Source organism: Castor canadensis, chromosome 5 (genome assembly GCF_047511655.1).
Source record: "Castor canadensis chromosome 5, mCasCan1.hap1v2, whole genome shotgun sequence".
NCBI classification, from domain to species: domain Eukaryota; kingdom Metazoa; phylum Chordata; class Mammalia; order Rodentia; family Castoridae; genus Castor; species Castor canadensis.
Genome location: NC_133390.1, coordinates 61,771,083 through 61,797,213, shown reverse-complemented (window position 1 = coordinate 61,797,213; position 26,131 = coordinate 61,771,083). Strand labels below are relative to the sequence as shown.

The 26,131-nt window shown below is 44.5% G+C and overlaps 1 protein-coding gene across 8 annotated transcripts in view; it reads right to left on the bottom strand.

Annotated features, from left to right (window-relative positions):
- The window catches only part of Boc (BOC cell adhesion associated, oncogene regulated), a 74,740-nt gene that overhangs the window by 42,424 nt on the left and 6,185 nt on the right, over positions 1-26,131 (bottom strand). For 4 of the 8 annotated variants that reach the window (XM_074073146.1, XM_074073153.1, XM_074073148.1 and 1 more), the window contains one exon: positions 261-409. The exons of 2 other annotated variants lie outside the window; for them this stretch is intronic. The gene's annotated coding sequence lies outside the window, so the exon portion shown is untranslated. Of the gene's footprint in view, positions 1-260; positions 410-2,417; positions 2,802-11,315; positions 19,523-26,131 lie in introns of those variants that run through there. 2 more of the 8 variants (XM_074073149.1, XM_074073150.1) reach the window with 2 other exon arrangements.

The window sequence follows — 26,131 nt, the reverse complement described above, 5'->3', positions numbered from 1 at the left end:
CATTTTCAACCTTTTACATTTACTTACAAACCTAGAATAATCTACTGCGCATTGCACAAACTGCTTCAGCAGACTTTCTACAATGTGATGGCAAAGTTCTGTATTTGTACTATCATCTAAAACGCTAGGCAACTAGCACCTGAAATGTGGCTAGTGGGTTAAGGAATGGAATCATACATTTTCTTCAATTTTAAATGACCATAAGGATAGCGTTCACTACATCGGACAGTGAAGTTCTAGATTAATATCTGAACACCTACCCAGACCACTCTGGTGTCTTCTTCTTCTTTCTTTCTTTTCTTTTCGTTTTGAAACAGGGTCTCACTATGTAGTTCAGGCTGGCCTCAAATTCATGATCTTCTTGCTTCAGCCTGCCAAGTGCTGGGATAATGGAGGAGAGCCACCACCTCTGTTGTGAAATAGGGGACAATAACAACGGTTGATATTCTTAAGTATAAGCCATGCCTAGCCAACTTCTAAGTACATTTCTCCTGCAGTCCTTATCCAAATTTTGTGTATGGGCCTTCGATTTATGTACTATGATTTTTGAAAACACTTGAGAAGAAAAGAATCTGTGATCTATCACATATGACAGTATACAAGATTTTTTAAAACACTTGAGAAGAAAAGAATCTGTGATCTATCACATATGACAGTATACAAGATACTGTGAGCCCTAGAAGATGGATTCAATCCTTAGGACCTTCAAGTCAAATTTGGGACATAAAGTCACTAGTGCCCAGCAAATAGCCACACGTGCTTTTCATTTCTCAGACTCCTCTGCAGTTAGGTTAGGAGTCTGACTAATGTCATCCAATGAAGTGTGAGGTATGTCACGAATCACTTCTCTTCCAGGGTAGTTAAAACTAGCAAGTTACTTTCACCTCTCTTTCCAATCTGTAACCACATGTCGCGTATTTCAGAAGGCCTAGCTAGGAGTTGGGAAAAAAGCAGTTCAAGATGTGACAAGAGAAGAAATAAACCTCTCTTGCCCCAAACCACTGAAGTTTTGGGATTACTCTCATTCTAATAGCATAGCTGATCACCAATTCAGTCACAGAGGGGATGTGGCAAATGAGAGCATTTTTAGGATACGTGTTTGAAATTGGGCTTTTTTGGATATGTAAGGAGAGAGAGAACACTGTGGGAAGGTGACATTTAGCAGGTGGGAAAGTTGGTCACATATGTGCAGGTCTCACGCTGCATCAAGTACTCTTTGTTGCAGAAGTTTGTCTGGCACAATGGTCTCTAGATATTTTTCAGTCCTACTCCTTGTGAGTAAAATATTCTGAGCAACCATACCTCATACATGCATATTTATTCACTTACAAATTAAATGCATGTACTCCAGAACTAAAATTTAAAAACAAGTAGGTAAAAATGAAACCATATTTTAATGACTCCTTAATTGCAGTCATTTCTTAATGTCATTAGCTAATACTTAAGACTCAATGCATTTAGGATTAGCATCGTTGTAATTGGTATCGATGTAATCTCTTTCAAATAGTCTAGTTGAATGTTAATTATTTTGTTGACTTCTTATCAGATGTGATTCCACTATCAAAGTTTTTACCTCCTAATGTGGCCTGAAAAGGGTCAGCTCTGCTATTTTCTTCCTGTTTGCATGTGCTTGGATTATCAGCACTCTCTTCAACCCAGTTTCTTTACAGCAATCTCTTTAAGCTACTTGTTCTTTTGTGAGAGTTAATTTAGTTAAAACTAAATAATATAATCTGTAAATCCACTTAACAGAGAACAAGAAAACTGGGCAGTGAATGAATGAGTGGGTAAGGTCCTACTGTCAAGCCCTCTACTCCCAGGAGATGCCTTGGATACCGCTGTGACACACGACAGCCTGATGTACAGATCAAAGTCACCACTGTCAATTCCTATATTAAATATGAGTAAAGCAGGATTGACTTCTTATTCCTTTTCTAAATAGAAATAAACATTAAGGGAACTCTACTATTTTCTTCCAGAGCCCCAATGGAGTCACTTGTATTTCTTCTTGGGAACTTGCACCCCACTTTGGAGACTAAGTGGAAAGTGACAGATAGGACCTTAAGATTGAGTCAAGCTTCAAAAGAGTCTGAAACTAACATCAAATCTGAGCCAGGGAACATATACTCAACGTGACATTTTGAGGAGATAAGCAAACCTGGACTTCACTTACTGAACCCGCAATTTATCACAAACTGCTAACAAACAGAGGGTGTTTCCCCTCAGGCAGGTGGGAAGCAGAAACGAAAGGAGCCTGGGTAGGCTCTAGGGAGGAACCCCCCTAGAGAAGCCCCCTTTGCCATCTTAGAGTCTCGTCTCTTGACCATTGAGCTTTTGGCAAAATGTATCCAATCCTCTCCCATCTCCAGCACAGGAGGAAAAAGTGACTGGGAGTCTCAATTCTTTGTCTCACATACCTCTTCCTGAAAATGGCCTCATTTCTTCAAAGAGAGTTTTTAAAATACCTCTCCACGAGGGACAGAATCTGCTTTATTGCTAAACTGGAAAAAGAGGGGAAGGAAACCACTTTTTTTTTTCCACACTCCCTTCTCAATCCCCCACCCCTATTCCATATAAATTCAATTTGACAACCCTGCTAATTGGATAAAATGCAGCTCCTACACTCCTAGAAGGCCGTTCCCTTTTCTTTCTTTCACTTTTCCTTTTTCTCTTTTTGTTTTTGGAGGGCTCAAAACAGGGTGATTGTACTGTTCTTTAACACGAATTCCATCTGCTTTATTTCTCTCTCTCCTTTCAGTGCTCCTCCTGAATATTTATGAGTCTTCCCTCCAGCCTCTCCTTTCTGCCCCACCTCCACCCTCCTTCCTCCCTCAACCTCCTCCCGCCCAGCCTCCAGCCACCTCCCCTTCTCTCAGAGCTGGGACAAAAACCTTCCAAATGGCCCCCCCTCCTTGCTTTAGATAAACACAGGCAGTGTCAAGTGTGAGGAGAAGGGGGAGATGGGGAGGGGGTTCATCTGCCAGTCAAGCCCCTGGCCTTCAATGCGGCCTGGGGCCTACCCTAATCTGCTGCATGCTTGCCATATGGGGTCTGTGTTGCCCCGGGAGACACTAACAGGCAGAACGGACCTTAATAGAGTCCATATTCATTGTGATGCAGTGAGATAGCTCCAGGCACCACTGCCCCTCGCTCCGTTTCATTCTTCTGGCTCCCACTTTCTTTCTGTTTTTCCTCCCTTTTTCTTTCTTTCTTCCTTTCAAAAGGGCCTGGTCCCCAGAGAGCTCTAATCTGGAGCGTCCTGGGCTGCTGGAAAGGCTGGACTTTGAGGTTAGGAGTGAGAAAGACGAGGGCGGGGAGGGAGAAGAATCAGGGAGCAGTTGAAGTAGAGCTCCCTGGAGGGCTGGGAAGGCAGCATCCACCTGTGTGCAAATGCGCGCAGGTCTGAGCCATGCCCACGTGGAAGGCAGTGTGGTGGGTGGGTGGTAGAACTGTCTGTCCATGCCTTCACATTTATTCAGTCACCTTGCCCAGATTATTTCCAGCAGTCTCCTTCCCCAATCCCCAGCCCAGCCCTCTCTCAATTCCAGCCGTTTTAAAGTCATTACATCCAATGACACCTTTCCCCAGGAGGTCGGTCAGATCTGGCCAATTCCAGCTCTTCACAGATGCCTTGAAAGGTCAGAGATGAGACCCCTTTAAAAGGAATTCCTTGTCGGGCAGCCTGGGTGGCTCACTTCTGTAATCCTAGCTACTTGGGAGAATGAGATGGGGAAAGGATAGGGCTTTGAGGCTAGCCAGGGCCTCAATTCAAGAGACTGCATCTGTACCTCCAAAAAAGTAACCAGAGCAAAATGGACTGGAGGTGTGTGGCTCAAGAAGCAGAGTACCTGCTTTGTAAATGCGAAGCCCTGAGTTCAAACCCCAGTACCATTAAAAAAAATTTTAAAAAAGGAATTCTTTCAGCCTGCCTCTCTTGGACTACTTCCTCTGGCCTGTCTGGCACTGTGGAGGAGGCGACAGTTGTGATCTGCCACAGCCAAGCCAAGGGCACTTGGGGACCCTTGCACTGAGGAAGTGGGTTGTCCAGTAGGTTAGGCCTTATCACAAAATATATTTGCCACAAGTGACTTGGAGCTCCTGGAGGTCAGAGGGAGTCTCCTTCTAGAACCAAAGGTGAAGGAAAGATAAGGAAAGCGGAAAGAGAACAGAGCATATTTCTCTCAATTTGGCAGAAAAAACAGATTCATAACCAATTATGGTAGAATTCCTCAAAAAATATTTTCACTAATTGCATAACAGAGTTATTTGCTAAGTGACTATTAAAAAGTCACAAATTTAAGTCAAGATACAAAGTAAAGCAAAGAAAAACTATAAGAATGTATATGTACACTACCACTGAAACTTTAATCCCGTAGAATCTGGCATATAGGAATTGTTCAATACATGGTTTCTGACAGTTTTACTATTGCTAACAGAGACCTTGAAGGTGCCTGACAACCACAGTCAGGGTTAGGGTGGGTACAGATAGCCTCAGTAGAAGCAAAATGCCACTGCTATAGGTGTAGCTATACCCCAACCACAGTGACAGACAACTCCTCCAATGCCAAAGTTAGGTAGCCTAAGTCAGATGGAAACTGCTAAAACCAGGGCAGATACTGGTGCTGCTTTTGATTGTTCTTTTGCTTCCAAATTTGCTATATTCTACATTCCTTGCTCTTTTTTACCACAGAGTTGCATCATAAATCTGTGGTTCCCTGGCTCAATGCAAGCCTCCATATTTAAGGACCAGGTTAAACTTCAATTCCTGGCTCTAAAACCTAAAAAAGCTTTTGGTTCTTGAAAAATGCTATCCAGAAGCCAGTCGCAGCTCCTTACTCCAAGGTAATACAACGCAGTGTTCCTGGAATCTCAGAAAGCCAGAGTAACAACACACAACCAAGCAGAATCTTACAGGACTTTGAAAGCACCTCCAACCCTACAGGAAAGGCCTTTCCTCCCACCTTCTTTTTCTATATAGTCTTCCAGGCTTCTTCAACACAGCCTATCTCCCGTGGTACAGAGGACAGCTCCTCAAAGGGGTGAGTGGGAATACCTGGAGCTTTGAGATGAACCAGTCTCAGAGCTGCCAAGCTCTTTCCAGCCTTCCCACTGAGTGAGTAGAACACTGGTCACTTATCTTACACTTGGGAAGCCACTGAGCACCAGGAATATTTAGAACCTGTTGACAAGTGCATGGCAGTCATGTGGACCATGAACATGTAAGAGGAGGGCAGAAGTGCCCCAACAAGCCTGCAAGAGCAAAGGCATGGATGTGACAAGCAGGAGAATGGCTAACTCATAGGGAAAGCAGGGACAGTTACTTTAATCTAGACCAAATCCTTGCCTGTTAAGTCACTGCTCACAGAATACCAATTAATGACCTGCTTATTCAAACGTGCACTCAAACTCATCTACTATCCCCTGACTTCCCTAAAGCCGTGAAAAGACTCATCACACACTCAGCCAGCCATCCTTGGACTCATCTGTCTCCTAACCTTCTCTCGTTCTCCACCCCAGTTTCTAATCAGACTGACATAAGCAGTGTTGTCCAATGGAAATAGAATTCAGCTACAGATACTTCTATACTTTTCTGATATTAAAAGAAGGTGAAAATAATTTCAATAATCTTTTAATATGATGTTATCCAGAATATTATCATTTTAATAAATCATCATGATACAATTTAAGTATTCTTAATGCAGTGTGTATTTTATATTCGCTGCACTAAATTCACTGCAGACTGACCACATTTCAGGTGCTCAATAGTCACGCAGGCTACTGTGGAGGAAAGCACACGTCTAGAGCCCTCAGCCTGGCTCTCTGGCTCTCTTTCCACTTATTTTTTTTTGCTTTGCTTTGCTTTGTATTTTTGAGACAGGGTTTCATTATGTAGCAACAGCTGCTTCAAACTTAGTACGCTCCTACTTCAGCCTCCAAAGTGTTGAGATTATGGCTATGCACAGTCATACCCAGCTCTCTTCTCCCCAGCTAATCAGCCACTTTCTTTCTAGAACATCAAGCATAAACAATCAGTAAAAGATGATAAATGGGCAGCCCCCATTGATGGAGGAGGCACCTGCTCTAGGGCATAATCAGAATTCATTGAAATTGGTATTTTCACATGGCTTTGTGAGGTAGGTGTATGATTGTCCCATTTTATTGATGAGAAAACTGAAGCCTAGGATAATTAAATATCTTGTCCAGGATCACATAGATAGTAAATCTTTGAACCAGAACCTGAGTCAGGTCTGCCTAAAACCATGGTTCTTTTTATTCTACCATGATGCTTTACAAAAAAGTAAGGCATAATAATTCATACTGTTATGCAGCCATTAAAAATAATAATTATAAAGAGCAGATAACAGCATGAAATGAAATGCTTAGAAGATGGAGAAAATAATATAGATTACATTCTGGAAAAAGCAAGCGAGTGTTTGAGTGAGGCCTAGAAGGGCACTCAGAAAAAATAGTTGCCTTGAAAATGAGGAGAAATTAATGGTAATATATTAACCCTTTTGAATCCATTTAAGAAAATAAAAAGGAAATAGGTGAACAGATCCACCTTTGATAGTTCCCCAACTGAGAATGATTAAATAAAGTTCAAAGACCTTCCTACAACCTTCCAGCTTCTTTATACTTGGCCTGTAGTCAACCTTTCCCATGACTTCCTCCCACGTTCCCTAAAATCTGGGCAAGCTGTATGTTCACCCTCTCTAATCCTTCTACCTGAGCCACCAGCCCCAGCTCCCTTCATTCTAAAGACTCCCAATTATCTTTTCAAAGCTTACCTTCCTTGCCATCTCCTTTATGAAGCCTCCTGCAACTGTTCCTTATTCTAGTCCCCAAAGTACTTTGTGCACCTGAGACAACATTTCCAGTGATTTATGGATTTTGGTCATGTGTCTGTCTATAACACAACTCCTATCTCTTTCCACCTGAGCCAGACTATAAACTCCTTACAGACCAGGATGTGTCAAATCTATCTTGGTATCCCTAACACCTAGAAAGCCTTGACATTTTCTGGGGTCTTATTCAAGTATGCTGAATGGGAGGGTTTGGTTCAATTAGAAATTTGAGATTGGGAAGCAAAGTTAATGTGTCCCGTGGACTTGTAGGAAGGGGACACACAGAGAAACAGTTACTCGTGGTGGAACAAAGAGGTATTTGTGAGAGGTAATAACTGTAACCATGGCCTTTACTGGATCAGTGTTATAAGGAGATGAGCACTGGTGAGGCTCTGAGCTCTTTGAACACTGAGGCTCTGCCCCTGCAGGTGCTCCTATGGCTTGCTCCCTTCAAGGAACTACTTTTGTCCTCCTCATCTCATTTCCTTTGTAGTTTCAGACTTGCTGCAGCATTGGGCTATAGGAGAATCTGACCTAGAATGGTACCTGCCTGTGCCGCCATCTCCAAGCATTGAGTTTCATTCAGGCTGGGCGGAAGGAGGCTGGCAGAGAGAGAGGGGAGAGGGAGAAATAAGACAGCTGTTGAGTCAGAAAGAAAAGGACAGGTTCAGGCCTGAGAAGTTCAAGAAAAGAGCATGGGGAGGAGGGATGAGAACAGAGATGTGGGAAAGTCAAGTAAATGCATGAAGCTCCAACCACACGCTAAGCCCAGTGCTGGGAGCTTCATATCCATGGTCACTTTTCATCTTCACTGCCCGGGGAGTATTCCCGTCCCCATTTGGATATGTTATCAAAATGCTTCTTGATTCGTTGTCACATGATGACTTTACAATTCATCTCTCTACTTCTCTACTCAGTGACAGTGATGGAACTTAGCAGATACCAAAGAATGATCAACCTAAGAGTCAGGGATGAGTTCCATACTTCTGCCCCCATTAGAAGGTGACTGCGGGTGAGTTACTTAATCTCTTTGAGTCTTAGTTTACTTTCTGTGAAAATGAGAATGGGTACTTTGATGAGCTACTAAAAAGAGTTAATGAGATAATGTGCAAAAGCAGCCTGGCATAAAGCACTCAAGCAGTAATTTTGGAGAGCAGGGGTCATGAACTTTTCTACAGACAGCTGTCCACTGGAGCAGTGGCATTACCACCTGGTGGATTTTTAATCGGTGTCCTTTTAGACCAAAAGACATGTTGCATTTTAACAACTCTAAACACACAGGATATCACCTCTTTACTCTTTCCTTATAGGTCATACAAAATGATGCAAGACTGACATTACCCTTTACACATGAATCTGAAATTAAACAATTTTTATTGATAAAAAAGCAATACATTCTGCAACAGTGCTGGGGGACAGGGGATGCCAGGAGCTGCTCTAGTGTTGCCAGGTTCCTAATGCTCAATCTCTACCTGACACCAGTCAACATTTAATATCACTTACACTAATAACCCTCCTCTTCTGCCCTCTCTGTTCTCTCTTGATGATAATGACAATAATGATCATAATTTCTTCATTAGTATGTCTCTGCTTGATCAGAGAGAAAGAGAAACGTATCCCCATCTAATGGCAGGCCACTGGGGACCAGAAGTTCTGGAGAAGTATTAATACAAAGGACAACATACCTGTAACTGTGCCTCAGCCCCACTCCCAACTCCAGAAAGGAGCTGACCCCTAACCTCATTCAGGGTATGCACATAATTACCACAAAACCCCCTGCTCTCTTCCCACCTTTCTGTTTCTACTTACAACCTGTGACCAGGGTGGTATACACACATGCCTCTCAAACAATGAGCTAAAACGGTAATGTAGTGAGTGGAGAGGACACAGAAACATTCAAACCTTCTTCTGATGCTCAGGTTGACAAAATAACCTAGGAAAAAGGAATTATTTTCGAGTCCGGGTAGACAATATGAAAACAAGTGTATAAACAAACCAGTCCCAGGACCTGTACTTAAGGCAGACCTTAAAAGCTTAAAGCCCTTTCGCTCAGAACATCAGAAGAACAATGCTACTTGACTAGTGGTGAGTGTGTGAGTACCTACCTTACAATCACAAGCAAGCTCAGAGACACACTAATTCCATGGTAAATTCTCAGGAACTCTGACAAGAACATGGTGGGTTTATCCCGGGAAATTCTCCAGGGAGTATGCCAGTGCTCAACCTGACCATACACAGTACCACAAAACAGGCATCTCCCCCAAATCATGCAGAAGGGTAGTAGGACTTGGTTCAAAAGTGGAGTAGGAAGAACAAGGGCATCTGCTTAGTGTTCCTGCTGAGAAGAGAAGACAGATCGGCTGCTGGCAATCTAAAGTCACCCTGATGAGAGAACAGGGTCCGGCAGAGGGCACAGAGCAGGATTCAGTGCAGTTGAACAAACCCACAGCGAGGTGCCATGAGCTGTACAAAGGATGCAGAGAAAAACAAGGCAAGCCTCCAGTCCTCAGAAAGCTTAGGACCCAGTCCATACTCAGCTTTGACAACATCTTTCTGTTACACCAAGAAAAGATAAGTCACAAGATAAACTATGGATTTCACTAATCACTAAGGATAGGATACTAAACCGCTAGCAAAGGCATCAGAGGAATGACAGGAAAAATAAGTACACATGTTTCTACGTGTGTGTACATACAGACACACCTGCCACAGTCAACAAGGTAGGTGAATGTCGCCACTTTCAAATGATCCCTCTTTCCATCATGCATGCTCATCCCTCACACAGTCCTGGCAGAGTCATAGAGTTTGTCAGTTAAGGTAGGAAAATGCTTGGACCTAAGAGCAGTCTATGGTCTCTTGAGCCAACTTTATTACCTACACTGCCATTTCTCACTCTGCACTGGAACTCATTATTGTCTCCTTCCTTGACACACAGTAGGTGTTCAGTCAATGTCTGCTTAACCATGGTACATGGAGTTTGTATCTGCTACAAATACAGGGCTTGCACAGGGGAAGGTGACAAGTGAGTGAGTCCTTCACTCCTATCTCCTTATTTGGTTTGGTCCACTGTGGTTCTTACAAAGTGAAGAAAACAAGGAAGACACAGGGTTTTCTCATTGTCCATACAATGGATGGATGGGCTTATAAAAGAGGAGAGTGTAAGAGAAGAGAAGTAGGTTCCTGAGGAAGCTTGTTTCCATTTGACAGGTGATGAGCTTGTCACAAGTACCCACTCCATGTCAGGTAGCCCCCTAGCCAGTGGTTAGGCACACAGCTCTTCTTCCACTTCCCCACCCCCAGCCCTTCACAGTGTTGTTTGCTTCAGCTGCATGCGAGACCAAAGGCTCAGCAATGGCAGTGATCATTCACACGGACACCTGCAGCATTTACACAGTTCTAGGTGTTTTGTAAACACCTAGTGAATGACCTACTCATGAGCTGAGGCACAAAGTGAAAGATTACAGCAGAAGAGCGAGAACTATAGTCACACAGACCAGGAGAGAGCAGTTCTGTTAGTAGAAGTGGAGCTTTGGGGGTTGAAAAGACCTTGACTTGCTCAAGCAACATATTTGCCACCAATTCCAATTAAGCTGCCACTGGCGTCATCTTCTACGCCCTTCCTTACAGTGATTAGGCAAGCAATGACACCAGGCCCACATCTCTGCCATCCCTGTGACTCAAGAAAGGTCTTGTGTGACTCAGACTGAATGCTTCTCAACCACTCTGGTTATGGGGCCAATTCAAACCAATGCCAGGCAAAGCCAGACCCCCACACACCCCAACTCTAACATGCTTGTGCATGCTTACAGGAAAGCTGAAGCTTTCAAATGAAGAGCTAAGCCTTGGAGCAAAATGGCTGAGTTGCTGAAGGGTCTTGGGTGCACATCTGACTGCAATGTGATGTGAACAGTGTCTCTCCATCTTAACCTGAACTTTCAAAGGAACCATTTGGTATAGAACAACAAAATCTATCTCATACTAGGATATGGAAGGAAACACAGATTATATTAGCAAAGCATCTAGAATATTGGCTGGCACAAAGTAGGTGTTCAGTAAATGACAGTGACTTCTTAAATTTGAATAATTCCTTCTAGAATCACTTTTAGGAATATCTTCATTAGTCTTATCCTTGCTTCAGACCCATCCTTGTATTTTACGCACTGTCTCAGGGGCTGGATAGCCTTACCCCAGCTTCTTCAGCAACCTGTCCTGGGCATGTATGCCCTCTATGTCTAAGACAGATGCACACACACACACACACACACACACACACACACACACACACACAGAGCAAATAGGTCCTGCTCCAGCTGGTACGTATGCCTTAGAATCATGACTTCATTCAAACCCACTTTCTTTACCACCTCTCCAATCCCCAAATATACACATTCAGTCCTCCATTCCACCCTCCCAATCTTTCCTTTCTCAATTACACAGTTCCTTTAAACCACCTAAAACTTAAATAAATACCATCTGGAAATGTGAAGCATGCTCCAGTCTGTCTGTCAGTCAGTCCTTGCCTTCTGCTGGAAGCCCCCACCCAACTCCTGCCAGCTCTCCCCAACTTGTGAAGCCCGGTGGCGTGATGCAAGGCTGGCACATGCAAAGAAAACAAACACATGGAGCCTCGCCAGCTGGATCAGGCACCACTGTTTACAGCAAGAGCAAAGTGTGGGGAATTGGAGAAGCACAAGGAAGGGAAGGAGCAGGGGGTGGAGACAATTCTAGCTTCCTGCTCTGAGGCTCCACCACCTGCAAAGAGGATCCCCTTAGAGGTTCTGCCATTCCCAGGTGTAAGACAAGACAGCAGTCCATCATGGGTGTGACTAATGCCATCATTATGCTGCAGGCAAACAGTGAAAGTCCTAGAGGGCAGAGAGCTTACAATCTTGCTCATCAGTATATCCCCAAAAGCAATCACAATGTGTGGCACATAGTAGGATGTCAGCGAGTATTTGTTGTTATATGAATAAAGCCGTTTTCCCGCCTGTCTCACAAGGTTGTACATGGGTGTCCAGTGGAAGAGCAGGGTAGGAAGGAGGTTAGTGAGAAATGACTAACACAACACTTCCCCAAACCTACTAGATATTAAAAATAATGTTATGGAGCTAGACCAAAAATAATTTAGGGAAATGCTATGTTGTGAAAGTTTAATCAGGTTTCTTTACTGCAGGACTTTTCAGAGCCTTTTACATGCTCCCATACACCAACATTTATCAACAATGTGGGGACACAGTCTGTAACCACAAGCTTGGACTTACATAACCATGAGCCTGGTATTATTTGAGAGTGCAATTTTTTTTTTCCTTAGAAGTGATGAGCACTTCACCAAGTACACTTTAAGAAATGCTAGCCTAAGAGGTTCCTGGAGGATGTCCCAAAAGCAACTTGCAAAACAGCATGATCCCATTTTTGTAATTAAAAAAAAATACATCTGATTACATGATGTGTAGTTATTTGGCTTATCCTAGGAAAAAGGCAGGAGACACTTAAGTTTTAAGATCAGTTATCTCTGAAGATAAGGAGATTTGCACTTTTTACTTTAAACACTTCAGAAATATTCAAAGTGGGTTCTGGTGTCACATTTACCATCAAAAAGACAAATCTGGGGGAAAAAACTATTCTAAAACAATCATCATGTCATAACTGATTTACTATGCTCCCAGAGGCCTAGGGGCCTCATCTTGCAATAACCTCTTGGACCATAAAGCATATCCCATTTTCACATCAAAGAGTTTGCTGTGTCTGATTCCCAACATTCAACTCCTCTGCTTATAAAGAACAGCTTCCCTAATACCAGGATTCTACCTCTGGGATACAACATGGATATGAATTTGGCAACAAAGGGAAAACGTATTCAATAATTTTGCTAACCACCTTTAGAGTCCCTGTACTTTGGACAACCTTAAGTTCCTTTAGTAAGTTGTATAAACTATACCATGGAGTCTGCTAAAAAGATCACATTGAGTATATTAACATCTAAAAACTGCCTTTTTCTTTCTGTTCAATTGCCAGTTTCCTACTGATTTGTAAATGCAATCAAAAGTCATTCAGATTTATTGAAAGTAATGAACCAAGTTTTGTCACAATATGCAATCAAGGTACATATTTAGAATGAGAAGAAACCATGACTCTTAACATGCAACAAAGACAAGTATTTGATCATTTGTTGAATTAATATTGCAAGACAAGGAGCTCATATACAGGTATTACCTGGTCTAACCTCTGAACAACTCTAAGAGGCAACAGTATTCTCACCACCAATTTACAGGTGTGGCTACTGAGGCTCCAGAGAGATCATGCACACTGCTCAGGTAAAGGACTCAAAACCAGCCCGTCTGCTTCCCATGCCTGCTGGTCCTGCTGTTGTTTGCTTCAAGCAGATAGACATCAAAACTATTTTTGAAAACAGAACTGAGAAACGTAGAAAAAAATGCAATAAGCGTGAGTTGGAGTCACACACTAGCCACATGTTTTAGTAGGAATTGGTTTGGCAGGTCCCCACAACACACTCTGCATCCACACTTGTATGGATTCCTGGCACCTGGGCTTTCAAAAGTTTCCCACACTTGGTGGATTCAGTTCCCAGTGACAGCATACCAAATATAGTCCCAAAGCTGGTAGCAGCACTTTGAGCCTGGGACCCAAGTTATACGCACAAGCATGTACTAATCTAGCACTTCCATCTTCCTTGTGTTTTTAGGTAGCACTAATCTGAGGTGCTCAGCTCTGACTGTGCAGGAGAAATCACCTGGGGACACTAAATCCCAGCAAAGCCTGGGTGGCACCTCAGGCAAAGGAAGTGGGAGCTTTGGAAGGAGGCACGTAGTCATCAGTATTTTCAAAATTTTCTGGAATTGTAATGTTCAGCCTGTGTTGCCAACCCTGCGTGGGTGTCTCTATTATGGATTCTGGGGTCATTTCAGTAAAGAATGTCAGCCAGAAATGGATTTTTTTGCATTGGAGGCAATGGTTGGAATGGAGAGTTTTGTACAAAGATGTTCCTTATTATATATTATATATACTTTATTTGGTGGGACTAGAGTCTGAACTCAGGGTTTTGTGCAAAGCAGGAGCTCTACCACTTAAGCCACACCTCCAGTCCATTGTGCTCTGGTTATTTTGGAGATGGGGTCTCCTGAACTATTTGCCTGGGTTGGCCTCAAATCACAGTCCTCTTGATCTTGGCCTCCCAGTAGCTAGGATTACAGGAGTGAGTCACTGGAACCTGGTTTTTACAGAAATTCTTATCATTTTAAAGCTGAAATAAATATTTCTCATCCCACAAACTGAGTATCATAATATGTTTTAAGGAGGACAAAATTTTCTCCCAGAAAGCTCCTTTTTGTTTTCCCCAGATCTTCTCTGTGTTTTCAGATTCCTACTTGTCTCTTCTTCACATGGAAAGAAACATCCAAGAAAATGCCACCATTACAAAAAGCACCTACTTTGGGAGACAAGACTGCCTCCAGAGTAGCAAAGGAGACACAATGGGTCTCTCAGATCACAACCATCTCCATCTCTTGGGAGCCTGGATTACCTACTTCTGGGAGGTGTAGCAACAGGAAAGACCTAAACAGGAAGAGATGTTTTCAAATCACATGCAAATTTGAACACTTGCACTTCAAAGCCTAAAATGCCATGAAGATTCCTTTAACAGAGCAATTTGCAGACCACTAAGAGAGTCAACAGGTGTTGGTCATCCAGGGGCTCCACATCTACTTAACACCAGGCCACACAAGAGGGCTTTGACCCCCTGTAGCGCTGTTTGACATCCCAAAGGGTTAACAGCTCAGCCTCTAGCTTCTGGCCTTCCAGGTCCCCACAGCAGGAGGAGACAACTTCCACTGCACATTAGAACCCAACCCTGCCCCCCATCCTGGCCCTCCCACTCCAGGAATGAAGCTGCCTGCTGCCCAACATATACCCAGACTGGTTTCATCTGCTTCCAAATCCATTTTGTGTCTTAACTTCTGCCAAGAATAAAAGTTAAAACACACATGCGTGCACGCTCACACATACACCCGCACGCACCATGCATGCATGGGAGGAGAGCATTGGGCTGGAAGTTTAAACTGAAAAAGACCAGGCAGATGGGGAGAAGTACGTTGGCTGCAGAAAGTCAAGATCTGGAGACCTTTCCCATGCCTGTCCTGGGGCTGGCACACTCTGCCTGAAGTCTGTGCTTGCTATATAGACCCCAGGTTCAGATCTGAGGGAAAATGAAGCACGTCCTGTTCCAAAGCCCCATTTCCTAGATTTTAACTGCATTCCACAGAGCCCTGCCCCAGAGCAACTCAGAACAGCCTAGCTGCAGTGCACTCCAGAGGCAGGAAGCAGATCCATGCCCCCAGCACTTGCCCCTTTCTCTCGCCAACGTGTGGGTCTGGAGTGCAGGCAGCTTGCAGGCTGCCTATGGCCACCCAGAAAAACAGGTCTGGAGATGGAGCCGCCTTCAGAATCCTGCTCCATCTCTCCCAGACTGCTGGCAGATGCCTGAATCTGGGGAACCAGGCAGAGCAACTCTGCTCCTGGAACCTAGAAGGTGCTGACCTTCCCACTAATTGTCTCTCAGGGTTTAAATAATGGCCCTTTCTCAACTCTATATACCATCTCTGCCACTACCAACACCTCCAACACACACACCACAAGGGTGACCCAAGAACTCACCCTGCTTACACCTGTCCAATGGAAATCCACTGTCTGGCGGAAAGACAGCCTCACAAGTCAATAAACTCTTCCCTGATACCCCATACATGATAGTCATTAAATAGTAAGCCCTGGAAATCCAAAAGATAAAAGTTCAAGCTGTAAGCAAGAGCTCTTGGTGTCTAGAGACACCAAGATACCTGAGCACAATGGACCAATCATGAATCACACCTGAGAGTCCAGGTGGGGGTTCTTTCCACTCCAGGGTCAAGGGGTGGGAAGACTGGATCACACCCTCCCTTTGGAAGGAGTAACCTTGTGGCATCCACCTCTGTCCCATCTCTCAAACAGAGCACAGTAGTGATGGCAAAGTGATATTTGAAAAGAACTAAACTTGTTTGTCTTGATAATTATTGAATGTTGGTGACAGGCATGTGGGACAATAAAATATCCTACTCCAAATAATGTCTTTGGCATATCTTGAGCTGGTTATGCAGAGAAACTGCCTGCCTCTGTAGATACAAAAATGGCTCTGAAAAGCTGTCGTCTTATAAAAATAAATGTACATCTGTTTGCCTTAGTAAACAGAAGATGTAGGCACAGGCTTTTCTATTGATATCCTCCACTACCACCAGGATCTTTCCACAGGAAGAGGGTAGGGGCTGACACCTGCCCAGACCCCCATAGGTGACCACAGGTGACTGTTACCTGGTAGCCCATCTGTCTCACTCTCTGGGCTCAAGGACTCCAGAGAGCTTTCCCATGCTCTCTGCTTCCTATTGGAGCTTCACTATCCAAAAGGGCCTGCCCCAGGACCCTGACCATATCTCACCAATGTCACATCCCCAGTTCTGGCTGGATTTTTCCTGACTACAGAACCAAGTCAGAGATCTCAATGTCCTGGATAAAGACCATCAGGAAAACGAATCAACTTGGACTTCTGAATCTGTGACTTTTTCCTAGTTCTCCAATTTTCTGCCTATAAAATTCTGAAACATACCATAATTGACAAAACAATTCTTATTAACACGTCAGTTGTATATATTAAGGGGATTCACTGTGATATTTCCATACATGCATACAGCATCCTTGATCATTTCCAACCATCCTTCTTCCATCTTCACCCTCCTCATTCCACACCCTCCCCAATGAATGTAGGTACTTAAGTATCTCTTTCATATGCCGACTTCACTTTCTTTGAATATATACCCAGAAGTTGGATAGCTGTATCCTATGGTCCTTCTATTGTTATGTTTTTGAGGAACCTCCATACTGTTTTCATACTGACTACACTAATTTACATTCCCACCAATAGAGTATAAGAGTTTCTTTTTCTCCACATTTTCACTAGCATTTGCTAGTTTTGTGTTTGATAGTAGTCATTCTAATTGAAGCGAGATAGAACCTCATTGTAGTTTTGATTTGCATTTTCCTGATGGCTAATGATATTGAACATTTTTAATCTATTTATTGACCATTTATATTTCTTCTTTTGAGAAATGTTTATTCGAATCATTTGCCCATTTCAAAAATTGGATCACTTGGTTGTTAAGTTTTTTTGAATTTGTATGTATTCTGGATGTTAATCCTCTATCAGATGAAAAAGTTGCAAATACCTCCTCCCATTCTCTAGGTTGTCTCTTTACTCTGTTAAATGTTTCCCTGACCTTGCAGAAGTTTAGGGGTTTTTTGTTTTTTGTTTTGTTGTTACTGATGAAATTCAATTTTTGAACTGACAAAACTCTTTAAATAAACAAATGTTCCAAGAACATGGGCTTTTAGGAGATAATTATAAATACAGCTCATCTCAAGCAAACGCAATGATGACATGAGTATGATAATGAAGGTGAGAGTGCAATCTAAGCACCTTTATGATAAAATGCCTGCTAATGGCTTGTTTTCCAGCCTGTGGTGCTGCAGGAGGTGGTAGAACCTTTAGGAGGTGGGGCCTAATGGAAGGAAGTTAAGTCACTGAAGATGTGCCATTAAAGAGGCTTTGGGATCCCTGCATCTTCCCCTCTCTTTTTGCATCCTGGTCACCATTAGTTAAGTAGCTTTGACTACGATGTACTCCCCACCATGATGTTCTGCCTTGCCACATGATCAAATGATGGGGCCAAGTGACCATGGACTGAATCCTCTGAAACCATGAGCCAGAATAAGTCTTTCTTCCTTTTATGTTGATTATCTCATATGTTTATCACAGCAATAGAAAATTGACTACATAGCATCTACTCTGAGCCAAGCACTCGTCTGCAGTTCAGTGTGGACTGACCTAATGTTTTCATTTGGAGGCACAGTGCTCAGTAAATATCTATTGACTGACCAGTTGAGAAGCCACAACTGTTTGGTGGCCCTGCAGGGAATGCATGAAGAGGCATGGATGTGCCGTGCTTCAGCTTCCCACTGGGTAGTGAGATAAGCAGCACAGCTCAATGCGAAATCTCAGATGACTTCAGGGTGAGGCTGCAGAGAGCGTCATGAATTTTAGAGGGTGGCATTCTTAACACAAGGAAGCCAGGTCCAAACCCCTTCCTGGGGCGGGAACTCATGCTTAGGCTTGGCTGAGATGCAAAGAACAAGGTCTCACTGCCTTTCCCCACCCAGACCAGAGGCATTAACTGGCATTTTGGTTAATTTCTCGTGTGGGAAAAATTAGTTCTGCCTGCCTAAAATTCTGTCTCAACTGGCTACACAATTCCTTTTTACTTCCTGCCTTTCAAAGCAGGCAGAGCTTAGTTATTAAGGAGCCTCCCTATTCCTTGGAGGCTGACTCTTTTTTTTTTTTTGGAAGGGTGGCAGGGAACAAAATTGGGAGCCTGGCCCCATTTCTGCAAATTGCTTTGGAGAAAAAGTACTCAAAAAGATCCAGACCACACCACAGACTTCCACCAACACAGGCTGCAGCTTCCCACATGGAGTGAGGCCGGTACTATGGCTCTGGCAACACAACACTGCATCATCAGGAGCTTCTGGGATGGCCCCACTGTGCCTTATGCTAAAGGCAATTTTTTGTTTGTTTGTTGTTTGAGACAGGGTCATGCTACGTAGCCCAGGTTAGCCTTGAACTTTTCAATCCTCCTGCTTCCACCTCATGAGTGCTGAGATTACAGCTGTGCACTATCATGCCTGGTTAAAGGCAAGTTTTCAGATGTATCACAAGATATTTACAAAATCAACCTTTCTGAAAATTTCCCCCCAACATAGGAAAAAACAAAAAAACCTTTGTCAGATCGTATATTTGTTTGGTTCAGAAAATGTGGGCACTGCTCGTAGACATACACCACCTGGCTAGTATCTACAGAAGCAAACCTGGAATCCTTTTTCAGGATTCTCGGTGACGTTTGGATTTGGTAAAGAACACAGGTCTCACAATCACACAGTCCTGCAGTCCTCTATCCTCTGCCTCCCCAGACAAACTAAGGGCAAGGGCCTAGGCTGCTGGATGGTCCAGTAATCACTATGACCGCCTCTCAGACTATGGGGTAAGATCCCAGAAGACAAGGACTGGGAGGCACCACCCCAAAGCTATAATAAACAACAAAAGCCAGAAGGACAGCTTGTGTCTGCCTCTGAAGTTTAAAGGCTAAACACTGCACTACATTGGTGCTCACAGTCTCAGAGGCAAACCTGGGACAGGTTTTATTAGTCTGTACCTACCTGGGGGATGGCTAGGTAGAGCAATGAATGACAGCCTGGAGCCTGTAGTGAGGTGTTGGTCAGGCTGTGAACTGGAAGGTGGGCCAGGTGAAGAAAAGAAACCCAGAGGAAGGGGTAGGCCAGATTTGGGTCTTCAGCATGGAGATCCAAAAGCTGACTTTCCAAGGCATATGTTAAGGAGTCTTAATCTTTCTTTGTTCCAAACTCTGATACACCTGGCTGGCATCTCTTACTGTGAGAAGGTTCCAGCTGGCTTCAGCACAGTTCATTCCAAACAGGAATAGAAGTGGGGGTCTAAATTCTAAATTTAAGTCCCTGTTCCCTAGTGTTGGAATGAACGCTACCTGGTATATCTCCTTTGCGCAGCCCCTGGAACTTGTCAGCCTGCTTCAGATGAGCCACGTGACCCCCCCCCCCGCCCCCCGCCCCATTCACAGGCCCTTTCCTTTCCCCTAAATGTGGTCCAGAGCTGGAGTGGGGTTGGAGGAGCTCCCTCCTTCTGCTCCCATTATGAAATCCATCACTGTCACCTATTCCCAGAAAGGCTCACTGTTCTGAGTGACTGCTGAGTGCCCTGAATACTGGGGGGGGGTTCTGCCCCTGAATTCCCAAGGAATTCTAGTTTTCAATGCTGACTCAAGAAAGAAGTGCCTTTTGGTAGGGAACATGTCTTCAAATCTCTTTGTGCCTGGTTAGTCTTCCTCTGTTATAACCACAACACAGGCTTCAGGGCTCCGTCACTCTCGGGGCTCAACATAGACACCATGGGAACCAGGGCAGGGCTGAAAGCAGTGACTTCAGAGACTGAGGGACCTGTGGCCTGCCACCGGATGTTAGTGTGCAGGGGCACTGCTTGCCCAGGGGACACACACTTCCCAACACTTGCCCGCAGCTCCAAAGTAAGTAAAACAAACTCCTGAGGAGGAAGGCAAACAGCCCCATGTGCTCCTCCTGTCTGTTTAGGAATGGGACAGGAAGGTCTGCACAGCTGACACTTCCAGATGTGGAACCCAAACAAGACAGCTCCTGACAGTTTACCAGCCAGGGTGAAACTCCAGTAGCACCAGGGCCCGGCAAGTTCAACAGAAGATGATAATGGCACTGAGACCTGTGGGGGTCTGGTCAGGAGCTCAGCACAGGGCTTTGAGCCCTCCCTTTCCTGCCCCTTGCTCCCTAGCTGGATGGATATGCATTTGGGGCAAGAAGAGAGGGAAAGCCATGTTTAAAGCTGAGGAGGCTGCCAAGTGAAAGAAGCCAGACTGAAAAGGTTACATACTGTGTGATTCCAACTATCGGATATTCTGGAAAAGCCAGTACTGTGGACAGTGGGTTCAGTGGAATTCTGGGGAGTGAGGCGGAGATGAAGATGTGGAGCACAGGGAATCTGGAGGCAGTGGAACTACTATGTTGTATGATCCTGTAATAGCAAATACATGACACCATATATTTCTCAAAATATAAAGTCCATGGTTTAGTTAAGAATAATGTGTCAATATTGGCCCATGAATTGGAGCAAACACAGCACGGCCACAGAAGATGTTATTACAGAGGAAATTGATAGGGGTTAGGGAATTAGGGTTAACTTGGCATGGCAACTCTTTATACTTTTTGCCTAATTTTTCTGTAAACTTAAAATACTCAACAAGGAAGTTACTAATTTAAAATAGCAATAATATTAAAAGTGGAGGAGGAGGCATGGGCTATTCCCCAAACCCCCTGACATGATTTCATGTTAGTTTTGGGAATCTGATTGTGCAATTTCTTGGGCATATTTTCTACCTCTGTTCCCAGCACAGGACTTGGCCCTGGGATCTTCCTCCCTGTGTTTAATCTTCCCCCACTTTCAAATCTAGAACTAAGTCAGAAATGACTGAAATGCAATTTGCAGTCAGATCTATGCCCTCTGAATGGGCTCCCAGATGGGCTCCTCCTTACTTCCAATGGCAGAAACCATCTCTGTCACTGATGTGCCAGCCCTCCCAGACACTCGTGCATCTGGGGAGCTGAATTATTCTGAAATCCACCCCCATCTACCAGATTTGACAGATCTCCAATTCAACTCAGGTTGCTGGAGGAAGGCACCAGCAAAATGGATCGTCCAGGCCCACTGAGGAGACCCCAGATGATCAACCAGATAAGAGAATGAGCTGGACTTTTCTGTACCTCCTAGCCTAGGCCAGCCAGTGCAGATGCTTGAAGGGGCACAGAGGACATCCATTCTTATATCACCCTAACAGATGGAACAGCTGGCACACCCACACATCCCTGAAGTCAGTCACCTTGAGGAGGAGAGAAGGAAATTGCGCTCTGCCTTGTACAACTTTTCCGGCTTTTCTAAAACAGACACACTCATGTCATTAGAACTCTCAGCAGTTCTCCTCTATGTCCCCTATATACAAATACTCCAGTATGCATTTTCTTGTATAAGTTCACATGTGAATATAGTTTTCCCTCAGTACTGTGAGGGACTGGTTCTGGGACCCACCTGTGGATGTCAAAATCCCCAAATATTCAAGTCTACTGTAGAAAATAGTATGTAGAGTATTTGTGTGCAATTTACACAATACTCCCTTATACTTTAAATCGTTTCTAGATTCCTTATGATATTTAATACAATATAAATGTTGTGTAAGTAAATAGTTGTATTGTTTGGGGACTATAACAAGAAAAAAGTCTGTGCATATTTAGTACAAGGCTTTTTTTTTTTTTTTCTTTTTTGGTGGTACTGGGGGTTGAACTCAGGGCGTTGTGCTTGCTAGGCAGGCATTCTACTATTTGAGCCACTCTGCCAGCCCCTGAGGAAATTTTTTTTTTTTTAATATTTTCCATCCAAGGTTGATTGAATCCAGTGCCTGGATAGCAAGGGCTGACTGTATTTCATTTTGTCTTAAACTCTTAATACATTCCTTTTGGGATTCAAGAGAGTCCTGTAGACTAGGGAGGGAAAAAAAGATACCAGATTCTATTGTAGACACAGGGGGCAGTCAGAAACAAAACAAAGTCCTTGATCTCATGGGTATTTCTTAGTTCTAGAGGGGAAGCAGGCAATACTCAAATGAACAAATAAATATATGTCAGAAGGTGACAACACTGAGGAAAAATAAATTAGGCTGAAAAGAGAAAGGATGCTGGTAGGAGTGCACCTTATTTAATAAAGGGTGTCCAGGCTAAGGTGATAAGGGAGCAGGGGCCCAAAAGACAAGAGGGAGGAAGCTATGCAGGCCCCTGGGGAAGAGCCTTCTAGGCAGAGTGCAAAGCCTCTAAGGAAAGAAGGAAGCTGCTGAGCCAGTTTGAGGAGCCTGCACAGGCCCCTGTGGGCAGGGTGGGTGGAGGTGCATCAGAGCCAGAAGGGGTGGGGTCCAGAGCACTGTGAAGTGTTTAGAGTTTTTTTCTCTGAATGAAGGGAAAATGGAGAGTATTAACAGAAGTGACATCCACAGTCCAGGTCAGAAAGGTTAATAGAAGATGAGGGTGTTAAGAAATCACAAGATTCTACAAACATTTGAAGGTAAAGCCAGTATTATTTTGCCAACTTAAAGTGAAGTATGTGGGCTTGAGGGGTGGGGAGGGTGTAGTTTAGTGGTAGAGTGCAAGGCCCTGGATTCAATCACTAGCACCAAAAGTAGATAGATGACAGATAGATAGATAGCTATGAGATGAAGAAGGATGACCCTAAGATTTTTGGCATAGCTGGTAGGTTGGGAGATGCTGAGTTGGGGAAGGCTGGTGGAGATTATCCCACCCAGTGACCAGGCCTGGCCATACTATGTGCTCCTCTTTCTCATCCTCATTCCTTTTCCTCTGTAGACCTTGAACCTGCAGGGTCTCCACCAACAGGGCTTCCTACTGCTCATCTGTGTTGCTGCACAACCCTACCAAGAGCCCTCCTGTCTTTGACCATGCACAGCAGCTATCTCCTGAGAGTTCCCAGTGCATTGCATGGGCTTTGCACGAGTCACTTTGCCTTCCATTTGTAACAACCTTAAGAAACTGGGGTTTCAGAGTTTAGGTAAGCTAGCAGGGCACACACTTAGTGACTGCAAAGGCAGAATTGACACCAGGCTGGTTGCGAGATGCCACACAATCTCAAATGTGGAATGGCTCCAGAAACACTGCCTGTTCCTGCAAACCATCTTTCTCCAGCATTCTACCCTCTTTCTAGTGAGATTCACTGCATACCTGTCCTCTCAGAGGGACCTCCCAGAAATGCCATGGACTCCTAGCCCTTCCTCTCTCAAAGAAGGGTCTTACCCACAATCCTTTTGCCAGGGCTTCTTTTCCTGCCCAACTCCTGCTGGACCCCTGAGACCTTCCTGCCTTTTCCCACAGAGGAGAGAAAACAAGCTGGTCTGGAGTTATACAGGAGGCTTTTTCTTTGTATTTTTTTTCCTTTCCTTTCTTTTTTTTTTTTTTTTTTTTTTTTTGGTGGTACTGGGTTTGAACCTGGAGCCTCGGACTTCCTAGACAAGCCTCTACCACTTGAACCATACCGTCAGTCTTTAGCTTTTAATTTGTTTGTCAGATAGGGCCTCGCCCTAACTTTGCCAGGCTGGCCTTGGACTATCCTGTCCTCCTATTTTTGCCTCCCAAGTAGCCTAGGAGTGCACCACTGTGCTCAGCTTATTTTTGAGATAGGGTCTCAATAAATTTTGCCCTGAATGGCCTCAAACTGCAACCCTCCTGTCTCCTTCTGAGTAGCTGGGATTTCAGCCTGTGCCATCACACTCAGCTCCAGGAGGGTTTCTGACAATGTGAGCAAATGGTCTCTGATCTTCAAGCTCCTGCACTTAGAAAACACAAACCTAATCACAGTGACACAGCCTTTATGCCCAGGCTGTGACCTCCAGCCAGTACCCTAGCATTTCTTATCTTTTAACTCATGGTGAGTGAGCACGGATGCCAAAGACCCTGGGCTTCTGAGGTGAGCAGGAACATTTTCAATCAAAGTATCCCCTGTGTTATCTCCTTGCTTCCTCAAGGCGCTCAAGAAGGCAGCCTGCAAGGTGAGGCACTGGAGGCACTCAGGGGTTCTATGACTTCCTCTTTGTTGCCCCAGTCACATCATTACACTTCAAACCCAGATATCCCATGTCTCCCCACACCCAGAGCATCTTGGTTTCAGGCTTTCCACATCTGTTAAAGAAAAACAAGGAACAAGAGTAACTGCACGTCCTGTGCTGCCAGACCTCCACAGCTCTCTTAAGCCCGTAGGGAGCTGACTGCTTTGTGATTCTGCAGGTAACTGCCTGTCAAATTCTTTCTGCTGGCTGCCCGGTGAGTATTTGCCTGGAAGGTAGCATCTCCTGTCAGTTACCTGTCTGTCAGAGCTGCTACTTCCCTCCCCAGGGTATTTTTCCGTACAAGCTGCCACTTCTCCTGACCAGGAAAAGTATCTACTGGGCCAAACAGCTTCTCTCCCTCACTGCACCAAGGGCACGGAGGACCTGCTTGATCAGACTTGCAGAGATCCTAGGCACAAATGGATTCACCTGGCAGCTTTAGTGGGCTCAAGGGTTCAGACCAGCCGAGTCAGACAATGTCCCTGGGGAGGGGAAAAATACGAAGATAAGTTCTAAGATGAAACCCAAGACAGATATGACTGTCAGCACTGCCTACAAAGTCCAACACTAGCTGTGCCACAATACTGGGCTTCCCTGGCATTGCTGCTGTTGGGTTATTCAAAACCATCCTGTTGTAGTTCCAGCATTTCATTCTTGTCATTTAAGACAAGGCTCATAAAGACCTTCACCTGCCCCTTATTTGTAGTTAGTTGCAAAAGAAACCCGTTCTGCCAAGCTCAGAGGCTATGCTTTGGAAAACAGCTTGTCTGAGGGGGGGGGGTGTGGGGGGGGTGTGGGGGGGTGTTATGTGTGTGTGTGTGTGTGTGTGTCTTTTTTTTTTTTTCTGTTTCCCCCCACTGCAAAACTAGTTTTGGAGTCAGCAGACCTGTGATGAGATCTTGGCTTTGCCACTTACGTGAGACCAGAACAAGTCACTATAATTACTTAAGCTTCAGCTCTTATCTGCAGAACAGGTTAATAATGAACAGCATCTTCACAGAACTGCTGGGGGTTGCAAGAACAATGCCACAGTGCTTAACACACTGCTGGCACACAGTAGGAGCTCACTAAATGGCAGCTGTCATTCTCCCCATTCCTAGAAGGAGGTACAGGCAGCACAGCCTCCTTTGCACTTGGATGAGCTGATCTTCCTGGTCCATAACTGATTCCCTGAGTGGTGGGGCAGGAGTGTGCACTAGGAGGTTTGCTTCTCTACCTGATAAGTGACAATGGTAGCGCTTCCCTCACAGGATGAAGGGTACGTGTTGCCCCTATGTGCGCATCCTCTTTCAGGGGAGGCTCTCCACCTACACAGAACGCTTATTTGTAAAAATCAGGGAATGAAAATTAACTCCATCACAATATCACCTTCAGTTCTTTTCACCCACACTCAAGACTTGGATGGAGTGCCAGTGACAAGGGGATTGGTGGCCAATGTGAAACCCATCTATAGAAAGCCACCTTGTTGTTCCTCTGTGGGGAGGAGAGCTAAGCTCCTGCATCCCCCTTCTTTCATTGTCAAAGACCACCCACTGGAACTTGCTGGCAAGCTGCCATAGGCCAGACCTGCTAGAGCCAGACCACACTCCCAGCCTCCATCTAGCCACAGAAGCCTATAGAAGGGAAAGCACCTGACAGTGGGCCTGTCACCTGGAGCTGACTCGGCCTTCCCAGATGGCAGACCACCAGAAGTCTCAAGGAAAAGCTGCAGGTGGTTGTTTCAGGGGTCTGCACATTTGATGATCCATCAGAATCTAACTCTGGGCTGGAATATACCAGATTAGTGTACAACTTGTTCACTACAAAACACCCATTCATAACCACAGAGGTAAACAGATGTGAATTTCTGTGACTTCATGTGATCTCACTTGCAAAAGAAGGCACTGTGCTGACTGATGCATTAATCCCTGTCACCTG